The 26,321-nt window shown below is 41.1% G+C and overlaps 1 pseudogene; it reads left to right on the forward strand.

Annotated features, from left to right (window-relative positions):
- Window positions 1–9,386: 9,386 nt before the first annotated feature.
- Window positions 9,387–9,949, forward strand: LOC113905936 (annotated as a pseudogene).
- The last annotated feature ends 16,372 nt before the right edge of the window (window positions 9,950–26,321 follow it).

Here is a 26,321-nt window from a genome sequence, read left to right on the forward strand (position 1 = left end):
TAGCTCCAGAAGCTCTTGAAGGTGGCTAGAAGGGCCGGGGGGTGGGGGGGGGGGGAGCGTCACAAGACCTCGGTGACTCAGATGAGTTCTTAGTAACCCTCACAGTTCACTCCTCCAGAGAGGAGTGAGTTCTGGGGGAATTATCTCTGGCCTCTCCATTCAAGAGGAGACTGAATCATGTCCAGGAAAAAGATTAATGAATTTGTAGAGTGAAACAAGTGCCAAAGAGGAAACCACCCACACAGGAGAAACTACTTATTCTGTCAATATCAGAGAGCACCTCCTGGGTGGAAGGTATTCTGCTGGGTGGGTGTAGAGTCACCGTGATGAACAGGACAGCATCCCTGCCCACGTGGAGCTGGCAATCTCAAGGGGGAGGCCGACCTGAAATACTTCACAGCCATCTATGATTGTGATCACTGTTAACCATAAGGAGTCTGGGATCCAAGAGAGATGTTGGCAAGTGGATAAAAAATAGAGGTTGCTAACTCTGTTAATCGTGTTTTGTCATGAAGAACAAATGTATTTAGATGATGAATTTAATGGGCAACTCTAGAATGTGTTTGATCTCATTAAACCAACTTGACACTCAGGAAACCATAAAAGCAAGATCAGTCCACAACCCCTTTAAAATCAAGAGCAAAACCAAAAGAAACCCAAACTAACATACGGCAGTTCCAAACGTACAACATGGATTTAAAAGCTTTGTCACTTCCCAATTTTTAAATGCAGGTCAAATTTCATTAGAACATACCTGTTTATGGTTAAAGCAAGAATTCCATGGTCCTACCCAAAGAGTCTCACTTAATACAACAAGAGAATGTTGGCAATTCTGTTATTTTATCCCTAACTAGAATTGACCTTATTTCTCCAATTGATTTTGTGAATTTTAAAATTGACCAGAATGGGTGGGTTGGGGGGCTGTTTTTGGCATCTATCCAGCTGTTCTGAAGCGCACCAGGCTGAGAAACCTCCCTTGATTAGGACAAGCAGGGCAAAGGCCAAGCTGGCTTAAACATCAGATGGTCCTGTTTTTGTTTTGTTTTTGTAAAGAAATGCCCCAAAGCCTGAGCTGGATCCTAGAGTTCTCTTTATTCCCCAGGACCAGCGTCTAGCAAAGAAGAGATTTATTTGTTTATGGCACTACCCTTTCCCCTTGGCCACAGCAGAGTATTTTTCCTTTGGGCTAAACGTGTAAGTGGCAACTGGTTTCCAAGACTATTCAACACACATGGCTGTTGAACAATTTCGGACTGATACTAACAGCCTCCCTTGACAACCCCAGGTGTGGGGAGGCCTCCTGGGGCGTTGGTGGGGAGAGAGCCTCGCTGAGCAGGTGGGCCGGGTGGCCAGGAATGAGGTCAGCACAGTCATGACTGCAAGCCTGATCCATCAGACTCACAGGAGCAGACAAGATGGTGCAAGACAGGGTTCACCCATGTTTCCAAATCAGAGAAGAGAGGGATTCAAAGATGAACGTGGCCCTGAAGGCTGGAGGAAACTGCTCAAAGCCATCCAGCTAGTAAGAGACAGAGCCAGGGATAGAACCTTAGACTTCAGACTTGCAGTGAATTTATCCTGTTAACTAAATTGGTAAAAATCGCATAGACTCAAAAACTTCAAATTGTCTGTATACAGGACAGCAAGATGCTCACACTGTGAAAAGCAGGCCCGTAGGACTAAGGCTTACAGAAGGAAAGGCAGATCCAGGTTGCCAGTTGCAAGACTTCTCTGGTACCTAGGCTTATAGAGTGGAGGGGTCCATGTAATCACCTTCTAAAGGGTTATTTTTCTTGTGCTCTCTTTTCTGTGTCTTCAGAATATATAGTTTTATGTGAGTTCAGTTGGTGGGAAGGTGGCTACTGTATGTCAGAAACCCTGCTTGGCCAGTGGGGAGTTCCTACTACTGCTGCTACTACACTACTACTACTGACCACCCAGCTATCCAGAGCTGAGTGTAGGCCAGCACTCTTCTAAGAGATTTATTAGCTCATCTAACACAAACGATGAACCAGCGTGTGCCTGCTTTCAAAGAACTCCTTTAGGGAAGTGGCTCTGAATCCTGGTTGAATATTAGAATCCCTTGGGGAGATTGGAGAACACTTGATGTGTGGGCTCCCCCCTTCAGAGGTGGTGCTTTCATTGGATGGGGTGGAGCCTGGGTACCAAGAGTGTTTGAGGCTCTCTGGATGATTGGAAAGTACAGCCGGGATTGGGCCCCACTGAACCGAAGTGAAGCACACAGATGTGTAAACGGCAGTGACAGGTGAGTGCACCACGGTCTGCGTCATCCTATGTGCTCGGGGAGCCCACAGATAGCAAGAGTCAGGAGGAGGCTCGCAGAGAAAGTGAAATGTGAGAGAGTGTCACTTCAGGCCTGTCTCACCAAGGTGTGTCCAAGGGGAGTCTGTTCCCATCACGCTGCTTTGACTCACAGCTACCCAGGTGGTCCTGTCCCAGATGGAAACTTTGGAAAAGCCTGAGCCAGTTAAGGTCCAACCAGCACTTGTGAAGGTAAGAGTTTCCCTTACCTTCACGAAGTCACACCCAACACGAGGTGCCTATTTTCTGCCTGGATCTGCAGTTCAGCAGCAGAGTGCCTGTCCCCAGAAGGGACTGCATGGGACTGGGCATCAGGGAGCAGGGTGCTGGCTTGTTTGAGGAACTTCCTTTCTTGGCATATGGTGGTTTAGTTGCTAAGTTGTGTCCGACTCTTGCAACCCCATGGACTGTAGCCCGCCACGCTCCTGTGTCCATGGGATTCTCCAGGCAAGAATACTGGAGTGGGTTGCCATTTCCTTCCCCAAGGGATCTTCCTGACCCAGGGATGAACCCAGGTCTCCTGCATTGCAGGAAGATTCTTTACCCAGTGTGCTATGAGGGAAGCCTTCTTGGCATAACTCTCCATAATCCAGCATAATCTTTAGGGTAGGAGTTGTAGCTTGACCACGGAACTCCTGACTAATATTGCAGCTACACTAGAAGTCAAATGGATTTTATGTGAGAACTGAGGTATTGACAACTAATTCATAACATCGCTTTCAATAGGTAAATTCATTCTAGTTCTAAACAACTGGTAAAGAATTCTTGGAATATGTTCCCACTATGGAAATTGAGTCTGTATGGTATACATTACAATCTGAGACATTAATCAGATATTAATTAAAATGTAAAATATTATATTTTAAAATCAATATTTGGCCTAACTGCATCAATGTCTGTCAGTTTAGTCGCTCAAATGTGCCATACATTAAATTGTTTAACATATGAAACAAAATGGGAGCAGGATGCTGGTTAAAATTTTACATGAAAACATTTTGCCAATTAAAACTTTACAATTTTCAGGCTTTCTTTCTGTCGGTACATTTTGAATATTTTGAAAGCAAACTGTCCACAATAACAATGGATGAAACACCCCAGCCTTACTGTAGTGACCTTCAGTCCTGCCTGGAGGTGAGTCGTGGGCCACGCAGACCTTCTTCTTCTCCGAGGCAGTGGTCAGAGTGAGCTGGCCCTTGATCTGCATCACCGCGGGGAATTCAGTAGCCCAGGGGCCCAACAAGCAAAGATGGGAGATCTGATTTGAAGTCGTCTGACAAGACTGCCCTGTAGTTTCCACTTCTAGGACCTTATCCCAAGAAAAGAATTGAGGATGTATGCAAGAATTTAGCAAACTAAGAGCAAAAAGTCTGGGAATAACTTAGTTTTCCAAAACAGAATTTTGTTACATTAATTGTTATATCCATAAAATAAAATACTATGCAATCAACTATCAGGAATGATGCTAAAGAATTATATTGATATGAAAAAATGTTGACAATATTGAATACTCTGATAAAAAGACAGGTAATAAAATTATATTCTTAGGACCAACCTCATGACTAACATAAAACAGTATTGAGAAGCAAAACAATAATGTTAAACATTTATCTCTATTTTTGTTGAAAAACTAGATAAATGCATTTTTTAAAGAGAATTATAGACATTAAAATGATTACAGAGATTATCTCTGAGTGGCAGGATGATACGTGATTTTTATTCCTTTTTGTTTATCTCTGGTCATTTTTCTTTTTTAAAAAATGTTTACCTATTTTGGGGGGCTGCACCGCATAGCAGGTGGCATCTAAGTTCCCTGACTAGAGATCAATCTCATGCCTCCTGCAGTGATCATTTTTCTACAATGAGTGTGTATTTCTTTTGTTGAGTTAAAAAATAAAAAACCTTTAGATTTGTGACTTATCTCTATATCTGTCTTTGAGTAGATAATAGTATGCAAGTATTTACAAGATCATTTAGGAGGTAAGGGTATCCCAGGATGGAATACAGAAAATGACAAAAGAATCTAAATGTGTTACAAGTCTATGAAACAGCCTCACCAAAAGGAGTGGGGAAAAGTTGCTGACCTAAGTAACCTTGGAAATGAATGCAGTCTGTAAGACGAAAGGAAAACGGAACCTTGCTCATAAACCCTGTAGTCTGATTGATAAAGTTGTTTCCCACAGGAATATGTGTTAACAATTCTGATACCTCCATGAATGTCTGTTGAAACTGAATAGTTAACTAAATGCATGAGGGCCCCTGAGAGTTAGGTTTTTCATTGTTGGAGGAGGGGTTACTGAGAAGCAAGGGGAGGAGGTTAAAATGATCCATGTGGTAACGGATGAGAATTAGAGATCTTGGTATCAACTCATATTTAGTTTAATTTAGATACAATTGATTATGTATTAAAATATTTATAGGTATGTGTAAATATGTAGATACAGATATACTCTCACTCTGTCAGGTAAGAGGGCTTATAAGCAACAGCAACAAATACTCTTACTCCCCCTCACCTTTCTCACACCAGCAGCAGCATATTATCCACACTGTTCTGTACCTTGCTTTTCACTTAATATATCCTACATATCTTCTATGTAAATGGATGAAGCTCACAATTTTTTCACAGTCACACAGAATTGGGTTGTGTGGATATAACGTAAAGTGATAGCTTCCTATTAGCAAAGAGTGAACATATATTATTTCCAATCTTTTCCATTTCAAAGAATGCTGCAATAAATCGCCTGGTACATGTATCATTTTGTATACACACATATATCTCTAGGCTAGAGGCCTAGAAATAAGAATGCTGAATTAAAGGGTACATGCATTTGTAATCAGATGAATGAATACAGACATTATTTTAGAGCGTAGAGGCCGTTCCATTTTTGTACTCCAGCCAGTAGTTTATGAGACTGCTAGTTTTCCCACAACCTTACCAATAGATTGGGATGTCCTGCTTTTGGCATTTTGCCAATTTAATTGGTAGGAAATGATTTCTCTCTCGTTTTAATTTACATGTCACTTATTGTAAGCCAAACTGAGCATCTTTTGTTCATAGTGATTCTTCCTAAGGCCCACTTGACTTCACAGTCCAGGATGTCTGGCTCTAGGCGAGTGATCACACCATTGTGATTATCTTGGTCATGGAGATCTTTTGTGTATAATTCTTCTGTGTATTCCTGCCACCTCTTCTTAATATCTTCTGCTTCTGTTAGGTCCATAGCATTTCTGTCCTTTTGTGTGCCCACCTTTGCATGAAATGTTGGCTTGTTATCTCTAATTTTCTTGAAGAGATCTCTAGTCATTCCCATTCTATTGTCTTCCTCTATTTCTTTGCATTGATCACTGAGGAAAGCTTTCTTATCTCTCTGTGCTATTCTTTGGAACTCTGCATTCAAATGGGTATATCTTTCCTTTTCTCCTTTGCCTTTAGCTTCTTTTCTCAGCTATTTGTAAGGCCTCCTCAGACAACCATTTTGCCTTTTTGCAGTTCTTTTTCTTGGGCATTGTCTTGATCACTGCCTCTTGTACAATGTCATGAACCTCCATCCATAGTTCTTCAGACACTCTATCAGATCTAATCCCTTAACTCTATTTGTCTCTTCCACTGTATAATCATACAGGATTTGATTCAGGTCATATCTGAATGGCCTAATGGTTTTTCCCTACTTTCTTCAATTTAAGTCTGAATTTGGCAATAAGGAGTTCATGATCTGAGCCACAGTCAGCTCCGGTCTTGTTTTTGCTGACTGTAGACAGTTTCTTCATCTTCAGCTACAAAGAATATAATCAATCTGATTTCGGTATTGACAATCTGGTGATGTCCATGTGTAGAATCATGTCTTGTGTTGTTGGAAGAGGGTTCAGTGTATTGGAAGAGACCAGTGTGTTCTCTTGGCAAAACTCTGTTAGCCTTTGCCCTGCTTCGTTTTGTGCTCCAAGGCCAAACTTGCCTGTTACTCCAGTTATCGCTTGACTTCCTACTTTTGCATTCCAGTCCCCTATAATGAAAAGGACATCTTTTTTGGATGTTAGTTCTAGAAGGTCTTGTAGGTCATCAGAGAACTGTTTAACTTCATCTTTTTCAGTATTAGTGGTTGGGGCATAGACTTAGATTAATGTAACTTTGAATGGTTTGCCTTGAAAACGAACGGAGATCATTCTGTCATTTTTGAGATTGCACTCAAGTACTGCATTTCAGACTCTTTTGTTGACTTATGATGGCTACTGCATTTCTTCTAAGGGATTCTTGCCCACAGTAGTAGATATAATGGCCATATGAATTAAATTAAATTAAGCCCATTACAGTCCATTTTAGTTCACTGATTCCTAAAATGTTCACTCTTGCCTTCTCCTGTTTGACCACTTCCAATTTGCCTTGGTTCATGGACCTGACATTCCAGGTTCCGATGTAATGTTCTTTACAGCATCGGACTTTACTTCCATCACCAATCACATCCACAACTGAGCATTGTTTTCGCTTTGGCTCCGTCTCTTCATTCTTTCTGTAGTTATTTTTCCACTCTTCTCCAGTAGCATATTCGGCACTTACCAGCCTGGGGAGTTCATCTTTCAGTGTTCTATCTTTTTGCCTTTTCATACTGTTCATGGGGTTCTCAAGGCAAGAATACTGAAGGGGTTTGCCATTCCCTTCTCCAGTGGACCACATTTTGTCAGACCTCTCCACCATAACCCGTCTGTCTTGGGTGGCCCTACATGGCATGGCTCATAGTTTCTCTTAGTTAGACAAGGCTGTGATCTGTGTGATCACTTTGGTTAGTTTTCTGTGACTATGGTTTTCATTCTGTCTGCCCTCTGATGGCTAAGGATAAGAGGCTTGTGGAAACTTTATGATGGGAGAGACTGCCTGTGGGGGAATCTGAGACTTGCTCTGATGGGTGGGACCATGCTCAGTAAATCTTTAATCCAATTTCCTGTTGATAGGAGAGGCTGTGTTCCCTAGGCAGTCCACAAAAGTGAGTCCATATTTGTACATTGATGAGAACGACTACTCTGACTTGGCTAAGACTTCTCTCACTTCATTTTACAATCGCTGCAAAATATACAGAAATGATTAATGATACATGCTTGGTGTGTGCAGTCAAACACCTAAGGATCCCCACTGTTAACCACAGAGGTATACCTTAAGTTTGGTGGTCTCAGCAGACCTCACAGAATCATGAATTCTTCAGGTCAATAGAGTTTAGAAACATGGCTGACTATCTTTCATATCAATTCAGGAAAGCCCATGCCATCATTCAGGGGCCCACTTACTTTCATTCAGGGGCCCACATTTCCATGAAGGAAATTTCTTAGTCAACTGCAGGTATGTAATCTGGTTCCTTCTGCTTTTGTGGCTTTCTGCATCATCAGGCCTACTTGAAGATTTATTGTAGCAGGTCTGAACACCAGATTGCCTCTGCTGGCTTCAGTGGACCAGCTTTTTTTTTTTTTTTTTTTAATTAATTTTATTCTATTCTCAAACTTTACATAATTGTATTAGTTCTGCCAAACATCAAAATGAATCCACCACGGGTATACATGTGTTCCCCATCCTGAACCCCCCTCCCTCCTCCCTCCCCACACCATCCCTCTGGGTCGTCCCAGTGCACCAGCCCCAAGCATCCAGTATCGTGCATTGAACCTGGACTGGCATCTCGTTTCATACATGATATTTTACATGTTTCAATATAAAATACATGTTTAATATAAAAATGGAGCATATAGGTAAAATTTCCCCTAGCCAAGTAATTTCAGAATCTTGGGTAATTTCACCCACATCGATAATTTAGGCCTAATCTAGAATTTAATCTTTCCTATTTGATCCAGCACCATCAGAATATCACTTGGGTATTCCATCTTATTTTTTCCATAATAGAAATTAGCAAAAATCTGAGTTTATAAGTGGTTCTGATTATAGTTGTATTTTTACAAACAACAGAGGGCAGAGGGCAAGTGAAGAACTGACTTACTCTTGCAAGTAAATTGTTGTAGGAGCTTCAAGTAAGGCAAGATAGATTCACAAGAAGAGAAGCAGGGAAACTTTCTTTAGTAAGGGAGGCTCAGAATATGCTAGAGATTCGATACACGATCTGTTTCAATCCGGGGGTAATGTTCTTTTCCAGACAGAGGTGCAATTTTCACTTTTAGAACTGGGGAATCTGTGAATTCAACTAATATAGTTTGGCAATCAATAAGATCCAACTTTCGGTTTGGCTTTATCTACCTTAGTCCAGTAGCTGCAAAAGACAAGTTTTTTTTAAGTACCATCATAGAAAGTTTTTTGTTTTCAGCTGATCCTTGGCCAGCAATTTAGGACTCTGAGCTGGACATTCTCTTTCTTTAAACTATCCAGCAGTAACCACCCACTTGTAGATTTCTTCAATTCCTTGTGGCTTTCATATCATTTTATGTCCGTTGCCACTTGTTTCTCTGAAGTCTTACCTTTAGTGAGCGCTTTCAGATACCATTCTGGTTAGAAGTTTGCCACTGTACGGCATGGGTTCCCAGAGTTCTGTCCTTTAATACTTGAAGGATTTTTCTTGCTGTCACACAGAGCATCCAAATGATGATAGCTTCCTGAGAGGCTTTGGCCTGCAGTTGCTCCTGTTATTGGTTTCTATATGAATTAAGGTTCTTGTTATAAGCAACAGAAACAAATTCAAACTATTTTAAGCAGAAACTAGTATTTTTTATTTAAAAAAAAAAGCACTGAGTAGACCATAGACTCTGCAGAAGCCAGAGAATCATATTTAGGGGAGGTCAGTTGAGACGTTGAGGTGGCCAGCAGCTAGCTCGTGGGTGCCATGCCTCGTCTCTCCCTGGAAGGGGAGCGGGGCTTTGAAGCCAAGCAGAAGCCGCCACCGCCGTAGCCCTGGGCTTGAAATCACTAAGACTTCTGTCAAACTTGTGTGCTGAGGAGACTCAGATGTTGGCCTCAGCTCCTAGGCTGAACTCAGCAGATCAGCCCATGAAAACTGTATTGAGACAAAGGAAAGGATCTGTCAGAAAGCAACATCTATTATCCTGGGCACGGCAGCAAAGAAGAGGACAGGTAGTGGAAATCCTGCAATCGGAAAAGCAACTTAAAGGTGACAAAGAAGCTGAAGATGGGTGGTGGAGAGAGGTATAACATTCCAGCCCCTCAAACTAGAAATGTTAGTAAGAACCAACAACAGCTTAGTAGACAGAAGACCAAGGATCAGAATTCCCAGATGAAGATTGTTCACAAGAAAAAGGAAAGAGGACATACTTATAATTCATCATCAGCTGCATGGCAGGCCATGCAAATGGGGGGAAGAACAAAAATTTTCCAAACAATCAAAACTGGAACTCTAGCTTATCAAGTCCCACCGTACTTTTTAAGTCTTAAACTAATCAGAACTATGCCGGGGCCAAATTTAGTGAGCCACCACCACCAAGTGTTCTTCCTAAACCAGCAAGCCACTGGGTTCCTGTTTCCTTTAATCCTTCTGATAAAGAAATAATGACATTTCAACCTAAAACCTTACATAAAGTACAGGTATAAAATGAGATAAAGTACTAACATTTAAACTTAGTCATATTTAAGGATAACTGGCAATTGTTTCAGACCAAATTCACTAGGGAATTAATCTGTAAAACTGATTAACGTAGAAAATATAATTAGACTTCATCTTAATTGTTTTATGGGCACTGTGATGATAGAATCAGTACAGTTTAAAATAACTGAATTATGGATAATTGTATTTGATCTCTTTACTAGTGTTCTCAATTGAGTAACCATACAAGTGAAACCATTCAAGTTTAGATTTGGGGAATTTAAAGGAATCGACTTTTTATATTGCTTGTTGGGGGAAAATACTAAAGATTATCATTTCATGGGTCAGCAGATTGACTTGTTAAGATATGGTAAATCTGATTATAAGCATCCAGTTAAAGACATACAAGGGTTGAAAACTATTTGAATCTTTGAGACGTTATTGTCCTAGAGACACCTAAATCAGTATGCCTAAACCAGTAGTATGACAACAACCGGATGCACTGCCTAAAGAAAATGTGAAATTTTTTTTTTTAGAGAATAGTTGTATTTTAATGAACTGTATGGTGGTGAATGTGGAAAGGGCACTAGGGGCTATTTAGAATGAAATAAGTATACCCCATTGGCCCTGTTATGTGCAGTGGATGGGTGTCTGCCAACAAATGCACCAAAACCATTTTTTATAGAAACAGTATTTGGTGTTCAGAGTAGCTTTCAAAATACATTTTTGTATGATGGCACTGCACAAGCTATTCTGACAGTGATATGGCTTCAAATCATCCCTGCAAAGGTTTTTTAAAGTTGGGAGCTTTATAATGTGAAAGTTCTGCATACCTAGGAAAGAGCCATGTAGATATATGTAATAAAATTGTAGCATATGTAAAGTTTTGTTGGCATTTATCCTACAAAAATATAATATTTTAGTATGAATTTGCTGAATGTAAGACATGGACTCTTTTATACTATGGCCTAATTTTAAAGGTCAAAAAAACAAACCAACCAACCTGTTTTTAAATTTTGCCCTTGTGCTGAAGTGCCAGTGTATGTATGTCATAATTGATCTTGCTATAAACTATATTTCAAAGTAAATCCTAGTGTAAGAAGTTTTATATAACTGAAAGGTTTTAAGCTGCTAAAACACTTGCTATTTTTGAGAGTATGGGGTTATTTTTTTTCCTTAAACCCAAAGATGGGGTTATTTTTTTCCCTTAAACTCAAAGATTAACTATTAAGCAGTCCCTCCAACCTTTAAGATTCCTTTTGGCTTTCAACAACTTGTGTGGGGTTATTTTTTTTCCTTAAACCCAAAGATTAACTATTAAGCAGTCCCTCCAACCTTAAAGATTCCTTTTGGCTTTCAGCAACTTGTGTAACCTATGAGTATAGTGTACAACATCAGTGTACTTTTTTTTCTTGTCAACAGGTGCAACCCAAGAGACCAACTTATTGCAAAAGATGTAATTTCTTGCATAATACCTTGATAATATGTTTTGCTTACTTTAAACATGCTAATTAAAACAGCCATCCCAGTAGTAAAAGTAAAGTGTGTGTATGGGGTGGAGGGATCTATTTTCTAATTTGGCAGCTTTTTTTATACTTTTAAGCAGAATGGCTAAATTGTTTCTCCAAATAAATTGAGGTGAGATAGTACTGTCCAAGTCAAATGATGTTATCCTAAAAACAAATTTTATATAGTACTTAATGTACATACATGAATTTGAAGCATGAAATTAAAAAATAAAATTGTTTCTTCCCCCCCAAAAAAAGAATCATAATATTTAAGGGTTGCAGATGAGCTGGGAACCATGCCCATAATAATGCTACAGAGGGAATCTGCTGGGCACACAAATTGCAACTTGTACCACTAACATCAAGTCTTGCATGCATGCCAAGTTGCTTCATTCATATCCAGTTCTTCGTGACCCCGTGAACTGTAGCCCACTAGGCTCCTCTGTGAGTCTCCAGGCAAGAAACCTGTAGTGAGTTGCCATTTCCTTCTCCAGGAGATCCTTCCGATCCAGGAACCAAACCCATGTCTCCTGTGGCTCCTGCATTACAGGTGAATTCTTTACCATCAAGCCACAGTCCTGAATATTCATTGGAAGGACTGATGTTGAAGCTGAAACTCCAATACTTTGGCCACCTGATACTAAGAGCTAACTCATTTGAAAAGATCCTGATGCTGGGAAAGATTGAAGGTGGGAGGAGAAGGGGATGACAGAGGATGAGATAGTTGGATGCCATTGCCGACTCAATGGACATGAGTTTGAGTAAGCTCCAGGAGTTGGTGATGGACATGGAGGCCTGGTGTGCTGCAGTTCATGGGGTCACAAAGAGACATGACTGACTGAACTGAACTGAACTGAGCCACTGGGGAAGCCCCAACATCAAATCTTGAACAAGGACAAAAAATGTGTCTTTGCTGCCTCTGGGAAGTGGTTGCCAAAACCACCATTGTGTCTACCTGTTCCAGAACAGAGGCAGTGTGATCTCTACAGCTTTGTATCACTAGTTTCCAACACAAAGTCCTAGAGAGAGGTATCTAATAGGGAGGATCTTGAGTCCTCCACTCTAAATGGAAGACTGTCCTACTAGAAAAGGAAATATCCAACATTTTCAGCTTCTGTACTGGTGATGGGGGTTTGCAAATATAAGAAATAGTGCTTGGATGCTGGGACGTGAAAAGGAATGACAAATGACGAATTAAGCTCATGAGATCAATTGACATTTACAAAAAGAAGAAATATCTCTCTCAAATTCCTCAGCAGTAGAAAGGGCATTCAAGGTCTCCATTTTATTTACTGACCTACACTGTATTTTTTATTCATCTTTGCTTATTTGCACTGAGTAGGACAGTGTTCTTGCCTGGAGAATCCCAGAGACGGTGGAGCCTGGTGGGCTGCCATCTATGGGGTTGCACAGAGTCGGACATGACTGAAGCAACTTAGCAGCAGCAGCAGCAGCAGGACAGTAGGAGTAAGAGGATTATTTTGAAATCAAATGATTATATTTCCTTCGGTTTTTGTGCTTTACTGATATACTGAATCTATGCCATTTTCGGGATATTCCCTGGTGGCTCAGACACTTAAGTATATGCCTACAATGTGGGTAGGCCTGGGTTTAATCCGTGGGTCAGGAAGATCCCCTGGAGAAGGAAATGGCAACCCACTCCAGTACTCTTGCCTGGAAAATCCCATGGGTGGAGGAGACTGGCAGGCTATAGTCCATGGGGTCGCAAAGAGTCTGACCCGACTGAGCAACTTCACTTCACTTCACTTCATGCCATTTTCAAGTATTATATTTTATACAGGTTAATTTCAATTCTTTTTTATTTCTTCTATGTTAAAATAGTTGAAAAACAGCAGAGTCATAAAATAAAATAATAGAAACACACTCTTTATGTTATTTTTTAGTACAATATCCTAAGCCTTCCCGAGTGTGCTTTGCTTTGTTTCAAGCAGAACTGATGATGGTCCTGTCTTTATGCAGGAAATTGAATTTAGTAAGTGGCAGCTGCAGCCACACAGCGAGTCCTTAAGTGGCAACCCATTTCTAACACTGAGCCTCTAGACATCATACTAATCCTGGCAATATGAGAGAGAGCCAGATCAAAGCCCGTTTGGAGAAAGAAAGAAAATAATCCCAAACTGCTCTTTTGATGTCACATTAGGCCATTAATATACATCATGTCTGTTTAATTTAAAACTTCTGACTAGTGCTGGTATGACTTAATTGCACACCTCTTGAGATCCAGCATTAAGTTACTGTGTGCTTGGATGGGAAACATGATTTGTGCCATAGTTAATGATGAGGTTTAGAGTCAAGTCCAGAGTCATGCATTCTCTGTACTCTTCACTGACCTGACTGCATGTCTCTCGTAAATAACATCTTCAGTGGATGAAGGGACCATAAATCTGTCCCACGATGGGTCTCTCCACCCTGTTCCACTCTCTTCCTGGACATTACCTTTTGATTCCCTGGAGTATAATGAGAAGTCTGTTGAGTAAGTGTCTTTCTTCTCTCAGTGGGCTGTTCATTTCCTTCCTGCTCTTACTCAGGCTTATGTTAGGGAGAGTAGGGTCGTTTGTTAGGGTATTTTGACAGTATTTTTAAAATAAATCCATAATTCAGACTCTGATCTCTATATTCTAAGTACTTTTATATCATGTTCCTTTATTTTTTCGATTATAGAAAGTTTCTCTAACAGATTTTATCAGGCTTTGTGCAAAACCTGGAGGAGTTGAAATAATTGAAAAAATTAAAGAAAATATCAGGCTTAAAAATTATATAAAATGGCATCATAAACTTGTTTACCTTTAGCCAACTTGGGAAATGCAGAAATGGCATATCAGATTTTAGCAGAAACTATCTCATGTTTTAACCTCTTATCTCTATAGGCTAGCCGAAGAAGCAGTCATAAATTTCTAGAAAGAAGCTGGAAGGAGAAACTAAGGGTACTACAGAGCGAGTAGACTTAATGTGAACAGTTCTAAGTCAGAGGTAAGGATCATGCAAAGCTGGTGTGTATGTGTGGGAACTGGCACTCTTGGGAAAGGGACAACCAGTGTGAGATAACCAGCATGGTCTGAAACCATGAGCCTCATATACAATACATAGGTGTTTATAGACAATTAGGAGGGGAAAAAAAGAAAGAAAAAAGAGAAAGTTCATAATAACTTGGCACGCTTCTCTCAGTCCATAAAGGTAGTATAAACTTTAGATGAGCTCCTTTTATTGTTGGAGAAAGAATGATAAGGACCAGACACAATGTCAAGGTTGGTTAGATTTTCTAAAGGTCATTTAGTGAGCTCTGACTGAGATTAACATATTAGGTTAGAGCATCTTAAATTTCTCCCAAACAATCTCAAGGAAAACAAAAATGAACACATATCTTTGGCAACTGGAGAGACAATGCCAGCACTGCAAGCAAAATTTTCTTTGAAATGCTCTGTTATATCCTAAAAATTTGTACAAATGTTGCATTCTATACATACTGTGTATTTTAATATAAAATATTTAAGTTAAAGACCGTTTAGCAAAATCAATTCTCCCAGAAATTGTGTCCCATTAGTCTATGATTTTGCAAAGCCCATAGCCCATTGCCAAGGGAATCTCTGAGATTTGAGAAGCAGATGAAGAGCAATTAGCTCAATTTCAAATGTTGTATCTGAAAATATTGTTATATTCAGTTAAGTGTATTCAACCATTTAGCCAAATATTTTAATAACCTGTAGAAACCCAGGGAATATAATTGTAAACTTTGGCCTGCTCTGTTCTCAGTTGAACAAACCAAGCTTTGCATGACTCCTTTCCAGCAGGAGATGCTTAGTTCAATCACAGACATTGCTCTCTCAAAATTTGATCCAAATCTGGAGTTAGTGTTAAATGACACCATGTGTTTCCTCTGGTTAAATAAGGTCAGTAAATTATTATGTTCCTTCGTTTCAGAAAACGAAGATATTTTAGTCTTCTCATGTTGAAAGAACACTAATTGTGAATTTAGAAATTTGGAGGAAGAGTGGGGACTCTAACTGCATTTGCCATGCCTGCTCATTTTGCCTTTAGAGTTCTGGGGTATTTGAGGAGTTACTATAAAGAAGCAAGTCTACTTTTCTTATGGCTTAAAACATGTCCAAAAATGTTTTGAGAAATGACAGACAGTATTGTTAAATAGGCATACAACGTTCGGCAACATTATTTGAATATTTAAAATTTAAAAATCATCTACAGCTGAATGTTAGAGATGAGGGCAAACATGATTCCTTTCTTTGAGAAATGAAAACTCAACACTTAGCCCTCCATGATCATTAAAAGTCTACCACCCAAAATTAATATCCCTATAGTACCCAATATGTATGGAGTACTGCATGGAAATATGTGGAGAAGGAAGGAATGTTAAAGATGAAAATCTGTTAACTGAATACAAATAATTTAACAGTTCCAGAATTCCTAGAATAACTGCTCTCAATGTAAGTGTGGGTTAAAGGTGGAGAGGAAAGAATGGTAGATGTAAAATGCAAGAACTGGCAGTTATTTGGCTCAAACATCTATCCTGAGAGACTTCAAAATATAAAAGATAAAATTAAGGAAGTGTTGTCCCCTTATTTCCAATGCCTCATACTTTATCTGAATGCATCTTCTTGTCTGACCTGTTCTCCACAGTCAAGGAAACAATCCACACGATGAAGACGCTTTCCTTCCTGACTACTGAAGGAACTTCTTTCCACAACCATACTTCTAAGTGCCAGGGACTGTGCCGACAAAGGAACAACAATGTTTCTGGCCTAAGGTTTGCCAGCCTCATGGGGGAGATAGATCAAAAAACATCTACTAGGTAAATTGAAAATGTGAGTCCTCTCCCTGAGGTGGTGTACAGGGTGTTGTGGCACAGATCCAATAGTAGGTGCTTAAGAAGGAAATGCAGAGCAGACACAGAACGGAGGCCTCAGGTTCCAAAACGCCCGGCGAACCTCCTGATGAGACGTCGAGTTGGCATCAGAAGGGGCAGAGTGTGTGTGGCCTTGACTACTGCGCCACGGTGGGCTTGCTTCACACACGGTGGGCTCTCAGGGACTGGGACAAGGTCAGTTTCAACGGATGAGAACAAGAAATGCAGAATATGGAGAGCAGCTTCCAGTTCAGGCCGAGGAAAACATTCTCCAAGGAAGCACCAGATTCCTGAAACATGTCCAGCCCTTGTGGAAAAGATACAGTTTGGGCCGCAGTTCAAGTAAACTTCTGAGGAGCTTCAAACGCTCGGACTTGGCAGTTCAACTCAAACGGCTTTTCCAAGTTCTTCCTAGGCAACTGCCACTTCTAAGGCAAAGTCATTGTTTACAGCCTGGCGGAGTCGGAATCTTGTCGGAAAAACAAACTTGTCGTGACAGTTGGGGTTTATAACCACCCTCGGACTTCACAAGAGGCGAATCTGAGGAGCTTCCAAACTCGTCAGCCGGCTACCTGACGGCTTTCCGGCGGCCCTACGTGCGTCCCTGTGTGAGGCTGACAGGGGAACCGGGGTCTCAAATTGGCCAGCGACTCCTTTTCGGGGAACACCGGCCACGCCCCCAAGCCACCTGGAACTGCAGTGTTGCCTTTTTCCACCGCATTTTCGCAGAGTAAAGCCAGTGGGGTCCGGCCCGCCCCTCCGCCCCGGCACCCCAGGGTCCGACCCCGTGGTCACGTCCCCTGCCAGGCACGGGGTAGGAGGGGCATCCGGGCAGGGGTGGGGCCCCGGGGAGGAGGAGCGGGCCGGGCCTGCGCACTAATACCAGTTGGCACTGGGGGTGGGATGTGGGTTCAGTCCCGGAAGCGGGGTTAGGGCCACCAGCGCTTTAGGCAGGCAGAGAGCAGAGCCACACCGCTTGGGAAGCGAGCGTCCTAGCCCTAGACGACAGACTCTGTGCTCCTTCCTACCTGACTTGCCCCTCGCTCAGGAGACACGGGTTCGATTCCTGGGTCAGGAAGAGCCCCCCCCCCCCCCCCCGCCCCACCACCGGAGGAGGAAATGGCCGCCCACTCCAGTATTCTTGCCTGAAAAATCCCATGGACAGAGGACCCTGGCAGGGTACAGCCCTGGTCGCAAAGAAAGTGAAGTCACTCAGTCGTGTCCAATTCTTTGCGACCCCATGGACTGTAGCCTGCTAGGTTCCCCTGTCCACGGGATTCTCCAGGCAAGAGTACTGGAGTGGGTTGCCATTTCCTTCTCCAGATTATAAGAAAAAAATTGTCTAAATCACTTCCGTGCCTAGCATTGGTAGGTACTTTTCACTCTTAAGTTTTCTTTACACATTCAAAAACTACCGAAGGTCTACTAGTTTTCAGGCACTGGGGGTGTAATGAGAATAACCCTCCAGAAACTTGGTCAGTGACGAAGACAAGTGAAAGGGCCGTGGGGAATGCAGTGATGGCAGGATGGCAGGGCGGTCCAGGAGCACCCGAAAAAGGCACCTAAGCCAGTTTCAAGATGTCAGGGGAGGCTTCTGACTGGGGACAAAAAAATCAGAAGGCGCTGGCCAAGCAAAAAGGGCTGAGGAGGGAAAAGAGGCTACAGTTAGAGAGAGATGGGATTGATGACTAAAAAAAGAGATGTACAACTTGAGAGTTGCGAGTTAAGTTTTATTTGGGACAAAATGAGGACTGCAGACCCAGAGGCAGCATCTCCGATAGCTCTGAGAGACTGCTCCAAAGCAGCAGTGGGGGAAAATCAATATATAACGTTTTGGTGAAAGGAGAAATTCAATAACATGAAGCACTCATTTTACAAAAGGTTTTTTGTTAGTCATGAGGGTCTGATGTCACCATGAAGGGATTTAGTGCTTCTCTAGATATGAGGAGATGCAAGGATTGAGATCATAGAATCTGTTCCTAAAATCAGTTCAGTTCAGTCGCTCAGTCGTGTCTCACTCTTTGCGACCTGATGGACTGCAGCATGCCAGCCCTCCCTGTCCATCATCAACTCCCAGAGCTTAATCAAACTCATGTCCGTTGAGTCAGTGATGTCATCCAACCACTCATCCTGTCGTTCCCTTCCCCTCCTGCCTTCAATCTTTCCCAGCATCAGGGTCTTTTCCAATGAGTCAGCTCTTCACATGAGGTGGCCAAAGTATTGGAGTTTCAGCTTTAGCATCATTCCTTCCAATTAACACCCAGGACTGATCTCCTTTAGAAAGAACTGCTTGGATCTCCTTGCAGTCCAAGGGACTCTCAAGAGTCTTCTCCAACACCACAGTTCAAAAGCATCAATTCTTCGGCGCTCAGCTTTCTTTATGATCCAACTCTCACATCCATACATGACCACTGCAAAAACCATAGGTTTGACTAGGTGGACCTTTGTTGGCAAAGTAATGTCTCTGCTGTTTAATATGCTGTCTAGGTTGGTCATAACTTTTCTTCCAAGGAGCAAGCGTCTTTTAATTTCACGGCTGTAGTCACCATCTGCAGTGATTTTGGAACCCAAGAAAACAAAATCTCTGTTTCCACTGTTTCCCCATCTATTTGCCATGAAGTGATGGGACCAGATGCCATGATCTTAGTTTTCTGAATGCTGAGTTTTAAGCCAAAATTTTCACTCTCTTCTTTCACTTCATCAAGAAGCTCCTTAGCTCTTTGCTTTCTGCCAAAAGGGTGGTGTCATCTGCATATCTGAGGTTATTCATATTTCTCCTGGCAATCTTGATTCCAGCTTGTGTTTCTTCCAGTCCAGCATTTCTCATGATTTACTCCGCATATAAGTTAAATAAGCAGGGTGACAATATACAGCCTTGATGTACTCCTTTCCCTATTTGGAACCAGTCTGTTGTTCCATGTCCAGTTCTAACTGTTGCTTCCTGACCTGCATACAGGTTTCTCAAGAGTCAGGTCAGGTGGTCCGGTATTCCCATCTCTTTCAGAATGTTCCACAGTTTATTGTGATCCACACAGTCAAAGGCTTTGGCATAGTCAAGAAAGCAGAAATAGATGTTTTTCTGGAACTCTCTTGCTTTTTCCATGATCCAGCAGATGTTGGCAATTTGATCTCTGGTTCCTCTGCCTTTTCTAAATCCAGCTTGAATATCTGGAAGTTCACGTTTCACATACTGTGGAAGTCTGGCTTGGAGAATTTTGAGCATTACTTAGCTAGCATGTGAGATGAGTGCAATTGTGCAGTAGTTTGAGCATTCTTTGGCATTGCCTTTCTTTGACACTGGAATGAAAACGGACATTTTCCAGTCCTATGACCACTGCTAAGTTTTCCAAATTTGCTGGCATATTGAGTGCAGCACTTTCACAGTATCATCTTTTAGGATTTGAAATGGCTCAACTGTAATTCCATCCCCTACACTAGCTTTGTTTGTAGTGATGCTTTCTAAGGCCCACTTGACTTTGTATTCCAGGATGTCTGGCTCTAGATGAGTGATCACACCATCATGATTAATCCTTTCAAAAAATTAATTTATTTATTTTAATTGGAGGCTAATTACAATATTGTAGTGGTTTTTGCCATACATTGACATGAATAAGCCATGGGTGGACATGGGTTCCCCATCCTGAACCCTCCTCCCACCTCCCTCCCTATCCCACCCTTCTGGGTCATCCCAGTGTACCAGCCCTGAGCACCCTGTTTCATGCATTGAACCTGAACTGGTGATCTATTACACATATGGTAATATACATGTGTCTCTCAAATCACCCCACCCTCGCCTTCTCCCACAGAGTCCAAAAGTCTGTTCTTTATATCTGTGTCTCTTTTGCTGTCTCGCATATAGGGTCATCGTTACCATCTTTCTAAATTCCATGTATATATGTATTAATATACTGTATTGGTGTTTTTCTTTCTGACTTACTTCACTCTGTATAATAGGCTCCAGTTTCATCCACCTCATTAGAACTGATTCAAATGCATTCTTTTTAATAGCTGAGTAATATTCCATTGTGTATATGTATCACAGCTTTCTTATCCATTCATCTGCTGATGGACATCTAGGTTGCTTCCATGTCCTAGCTATTGTAAACAGTGCTGTGATGAACACTGGGGTACATGTGTCTCTTTCAATTCTGGTTTCCTCAGTGTGTATGCCCAGCAGTGGGATTGCAGGGTCATATGGGAGTTCTATTCCCAGTTTTTTAAGGAATCTCCCCACTGTTCTCCATAGTGGCTGTACTAGTTTGCATTCCCACCAACAGTGTAAGAGTTGACTTTTCTCCACACCCTCTCCAGCATTTATTGTTTGTAGACTTTTTGATAGCAGCCATTCTGACTGGTGTGAGATGGTACCTCATTGTGGTTTTGATTTGCATTTCTTTGATAATGAGTGATGTTGAGCATCTTTTCATGTGTTTGTTAGCCATCTGTATGTCTTCTTTGGAGAAATGTCTGTTTAGTTCTTTAGCCAGTTTTTTGATTGGGTCGTTTATTTTTCTGGAATTGAGCTGCAGGAGTTGCTTGTATGTTTTTTGAGATTAATTCTTTGTCAGTTGCTTCATGAAGATCTTTTTGGTATAATTCTTCTGGGTATTCTTGCCACCTCCTCTTAAAATCCCTAAAATCACCCAACTATCTGGAGCACAGAGTGCCTCACTCCACCCTGAATGCCCTCAGGGGTTATTGAACAGCTATAGCAGAATGGGGTTCAATCTCCATACAGACAGATGGCAAATGCCTTTGTTGTTCAGTCGTTGGCAATACTCTTGGTAAGTGCCAATTTGTAATTGATATGGCCCCCTTGTAGTCATAAATCCGACCATACTTTGGGGGGCACTTCATGACCATTTTGTCCAATATTGCTGGGAAGGCTTGTTCCCAGTTATGAAAAGGTTTTTGTTGTTAGGGCACTCAGTGTGCTATTACTGGACTAGGTCTTAACAGTCAAAGATCTCTGGACACCTGTCTTCTAGTTATGGTCCAGGGAAGTATTTCCTTTTGTTGTATCTTCCCATATCTAGAGTTACATTATTACAATCATTGATCATATATCGAACTATGCATTTGATCAACTGCTTCAAGTCTAATCATCATTTTCATTGGAGGCTCAGTCATACACTTGGTAATACAAGAAATAATAATCTTGTGAAATAAGCAAAATATAAATGGTATAGTTAATAACATTACTGGAATTAAAAGTAAATATTTTAGCCATGAGCCTCCCACATGAAACCAGTTTGTTTGTTTTTTAAGATCATCAAGACTAGGCAATGAGTCACTTAAAGCAGAAATCTGATTTTTCATGTAGTTCATCAAATGTGTTAAAGGATTTATCAGGTATGAAAATATAGCATTCACTTTGAATTATGGCACAGAAATCTCCTGAGGTGCTGTAAGGTGTCAAGGGCCTTGCAGTTATGTAGCACTGCCTTTCTCATCATAGAGATCTCAGAATTCAATAGGCTAACGGCCCAGTTACTATCACTTAAAGCTTATGAAAGTTGTTAAGCCTTCGATATGGCCTATTGTATTCTCTGAACCCACTGAAGGTGTGCGTGTGCAAACACACACACACACACATGCGTGATCATACCAGTAGAACCACAGATCCTTGACCCACTGGGATCATACCAACTGTAGATTGGTTGTGGTTACCTCTAATTTGTTAACATGTATGACCTTAAATTCATGGGAATCCCAGGCTACACCTTCGTATCCATCCCTGTAGATGTGAAGGCCATAAATTAGTGCCACAAATCCACTGAGTTACATACCAATCACTCTTTCTAAGGGTACTAACAGACATAGTTCATAAAGTACCCAGTCTTGTCTCATAATTTCCAGGTTGATCATTTTTAGTGTGATTTTACCCTTCCCAACATAGAGGAGGGGCGCCAATACCCAGTTGTGAATGTGACTCATGATAGAAGCAAGGTCTGATGCTCTAAAGAGCAATATTGCATGGGAACCTGGAATGTCAGGTGCATGAATCAAGGCAAAGTGGAAGTGGTCAAACAAGAGATGGCAAGAGTGAATGTCGACATTCTAGGAGTCAGTGAACTAAAATGGACTGTAATGGGTGAATTTAACTCAGATGACCATTATATCTACTACTGTGGGCAGGATTCCCTTAGAAGAAATGGACTAGCCATCATGGTCAGCAAAAGAGTCCGAAATGCAGTACTTGGATGCAATCTCAACAACAACAGAATGATCTCTGTTCGTTTCCAAGACAAATCATTCAATATCACAGTAATCCAAGTCTATGCCCCAACCAGTAACGCTGAAGAAGCTGAAGTTGAACAGTTCTATGAAGACCTCCAAGACCTTTTAGAACTAACCGCCCCCCCCCCCCCCACAAAAAAAAAATGTCCTTTTCATTATAGGGGGCTGGAATGCAAAAGTAGGAAGTCAAGAAATACCTGGAATAACAGGCAAATTGGCCTTGGAATATGGAATGAAGTAGGGCAAAGGCTAATAGAGTTTTGCCAAGAGAACGCACTGGTCATAGCAAACATACTCTTCCAACAACACAAGAGAAGACTCTATACATGGACATCACCAGATGGTCAATACCGAAATCAGATTGATTATATTCTTTGCAGCTAAAGATGGAGAAGCTCTACACAGTCAGCAAAAACAAGACTGAGAGCTGACTGTGGCTCAGATCATGAACTCCTTGTTGCCAAATTCAGACTTAAATAAAAGAAAGTAGGGAAAACCACTAGACCATTCAGGTATGACCTAAATCAAATTCCTTATGATTATACAGTGGAAGTGAGAAATAGATTTAAGGGACTAGATCTGATAGAGTGCCTGATGAACTATGGACGGAGGTTCATGACATTGTACAGGAGACAGGAATCAAGACCATCTCATGGGAAAGAAATGCAAAAAAGGAAAATGGCTGTCTGGGGAGGCCTTACAAATCGCTGTGAAAAGAAGAGAAGCAAAAAGCAAAGGAGAAAAGAAAAGATATAAGCATCTGAATGCAGAGTTCCAAAGAATAGCAAGGAGAGATAAGAAAGCCTTCCTCAGCGATCAATGCAAAGAAATAGAGGAAAACAACAGAATGGAAAAACTAGAGATCCCTTCAAGAAAATTAGAGATACCAAGGGAACATTTCATGCAAAGATGGGCTCGATAAAGGACAGAAATGGTATGGACCTAACAGAAGCAGAAGATATTAAGAAGAGGTGGCAAGAATACACAGAAGAACTGTACAAAAAAATCTTCATGACCCAAATAATCACGATGGTGTGATCACTCATCTAGAGCCCGACATCCTGGAATACAAACTCAAGTGGACCTTAGAAAGCATCACTACAAACAAAGCTAGTGGAGGTGATGGAATTCTAGTTAAGCTATTCCAAATCCTGAAAGATGATGCTGTGAAACTGCTGCATTCAATATGCCAGCAAATTTGGAAAACTCAGCAGTGGTCACAGGACTGGAAAAGGTCAGTTTTCATTCCAATCCCAAAGAAAGGCAATGCCAAAGAATGCTCAAACTACTGTACATTTGCACTCATCTCACATGCTAGTAAAGTAATGCTCAAAATTCTCCAAGCCAGGCTTCAGCAATATGTGAACCATGAACTTCCAGATGTTCAAGCTGGTTTTAGAAAAGGCAGAGGAACCAGAGATCAAATTGCCAACATCCGCTGGATCATGGAAAAAGCAAGAGAGTTCCAGAAAAACATCTATTTCTGCTTTCTTGACTATGCCAAAGCCTTTGACTGTGTGGATCACAATAAACGCTGGAACATTCTGAAAGAGATGGGAATACCAGACCACCTGACCTGCCTCTTGAGAAACCTGTATGCAGGTCAGGAAGCAACAGTTAGAACTGGACATGGAACAACAGACTGGTTCCAAATAGGGAAAGGAGTACATCAAGGCTGTATATTGTCACCCTGCTTATTTAACTTATATACAGAGTACATCATGAGAAACGCTGGGCTGGAAGATGCACAAGCTGGAATCAAGATTGCTGGGAGAAATATCAATAACCTCAGATATGTAGATGACACCACCCTTATGGCAGAAAGTGAAGAGGAACTAAAAAGCCTATTGATGAAAGTGAAAGAGGGGAGTGAAAAAGTTGGCTTAAAACTCAACATTCAGAAAACTAAGATCATGGTATCTGGTCCCATCACTTCATGGCAAGTAGATGGGGAAACAGTGGAAACAGTGTCAGACTTTATTTTTTTAGGGCTCCGAAATCACTGCAGATGGTGATTGCAGCCATGGAATTAAAAGACTCGTACTCCTTGGAAGAAAAGTTATGACCAACCTAGATAGCATATTCAAAAGCAGAGACATCACAAAGGTCCGTCTAGTCAAGGCTATGGTTTTTCCAGTGGTCATGTATGGATGTGAGAGTTGGACTGGGAAGAAAGCTGAGCACCGAAGAATTGATGCTTTTGAACTGTGGTGTTGGAGAAGACTCTTGAGAGTCCCTTGGACTGCAAAGAGATCCAACCAGTCCATTCTGAAGGAGATCAGCTTTGGGATTTCTTTGGAAGGAATGATGCTAAAGCTGAAACTCCAGTACTTTGGCCACCTCATGAGAAGAGTTGACTCATTGGAAAAGACTCTGATGCTGGGAGGGATTGGGGGAAAGAGGAGAAGGGGACGACAGAGGATGGGATGGCTGGATGGCATCATTGACTCGATGGACATGAGTCTCAGTGAACTCCGGGAGTTGGTGATGGACAGGGAGGCCTGGCGTGCTGCGATTCATGGGGTCGCAAAGAGTCGGACACGACTGAGCAACTGATCTGATCTGATCTGAGGTCAGCAGGCCTCTCTATAGACCAGTCCAGCTTAGGGGCCTTTGGAAGTGGGATTTAACCTGAGTCAGTTTCCCTTCAACTTCACTGGGAATGAGCTAGTTAAGAAGATAGAAAAGCTAGTTAAGCTGATAGAAAGGTCCTTCCATCCAGGTTGGAGAGAGTTCCTTAAATTATGTCTTCTTCCAGTCTTGGTTGCAGGTCACATGTGAGGCATCTGATCTTCATCCAAAGACAGATTACTGAGACAAGCTTCAGAAACAACCCTAGAGTGTCCTTTAATAATTAAATTAAAGTTTATATTAATATACTCTAACAGCCAAGAATTATTCAGGAAATGAGTCTTAGTAGATACAGACCTCCATTAACAAACTGGGATTTAACATTCATTGAAACATCTTTTTCTGAAGACTTGTTTGTAATATAGGTCTGGTCTCAATAAACTTGGATTGATAATTTATTTAACCATAATTGGTCATAGACTTTTTTGCTTTGCTGAGACTTTTTAGATTCTCAGACTGAACTTTTAAAATAAAACCTTTCAGGGCTAGGAAAGTCATGCCAAAGGTTTATCACAGATTTTGCCTAACAGATCTAAGTGAATTCTTCCCTTCTTAAGGTCTCCAAAATTCCTTGAGGTTTCTGTACCTGTTATTGAGATAACCTTCCTAACTTATCTGATAAAGTTACTGGAAACTAAGAGCTTCCTATCTCTGGAGGGTTCAGATAGAGAAAAAAGATAAATGTTTCAATTTGTTTATAAAATATAATTTTACCAAATTACTCTCATAGTTTGAGGGGAAGGGTTTTTTTTCTTACACCTGGAAAACAGATTCAAATCAGCAAGTTTTCAGATAGAAACCATAAAAGTTAAAAGCATATTCACCAGTTCAATTCAGTCCTTTTGTTAACCTTTGTGAAGTCATCAGGTTTTCCATTAGAATCCTTACCCAGTTCAGAAATTGGTATTTATTCAAAAGTCATTTTCATAAGTCTTCTTGAAGAGGAAGCATTTTTGTGAAACTTGGTTAGAGCTATGACAATATTTTGAGATAGTAACTAGCATTATGCCTGATAACATTTTATCCAAACATATCAGAATTTTAGGAACTCCGTATAGTTTCTAGGATATCTATATTAGTAACATTTACCAAACAATATAATCCAAGACTTATTACTCACTTGACAATACTTCCCATGTAATTCTGTATACAAAATGAACCTAGTGTAATATCTCTCTTTGGGATGTTTCAGGGGCCCTCAGAAGCATCCCAAAATTAGCTAGA

This window comes from Bos indicus x Bos taurus, chromosome 15 (assembly GCF_003369695.1).
Source record: "Bos indicus x Bos taurus breed Angus x Brahman F1 hybrid chromosome 15, Bos_hybrid_MaternalHap_v2.0, whole genome shotgun sequence".
NCBI lineage: Eukaryota > Metazoa > Chordata > Mammalia > Artiodactyla > Bovidae > Bos > Bos indicus x Bos taurus.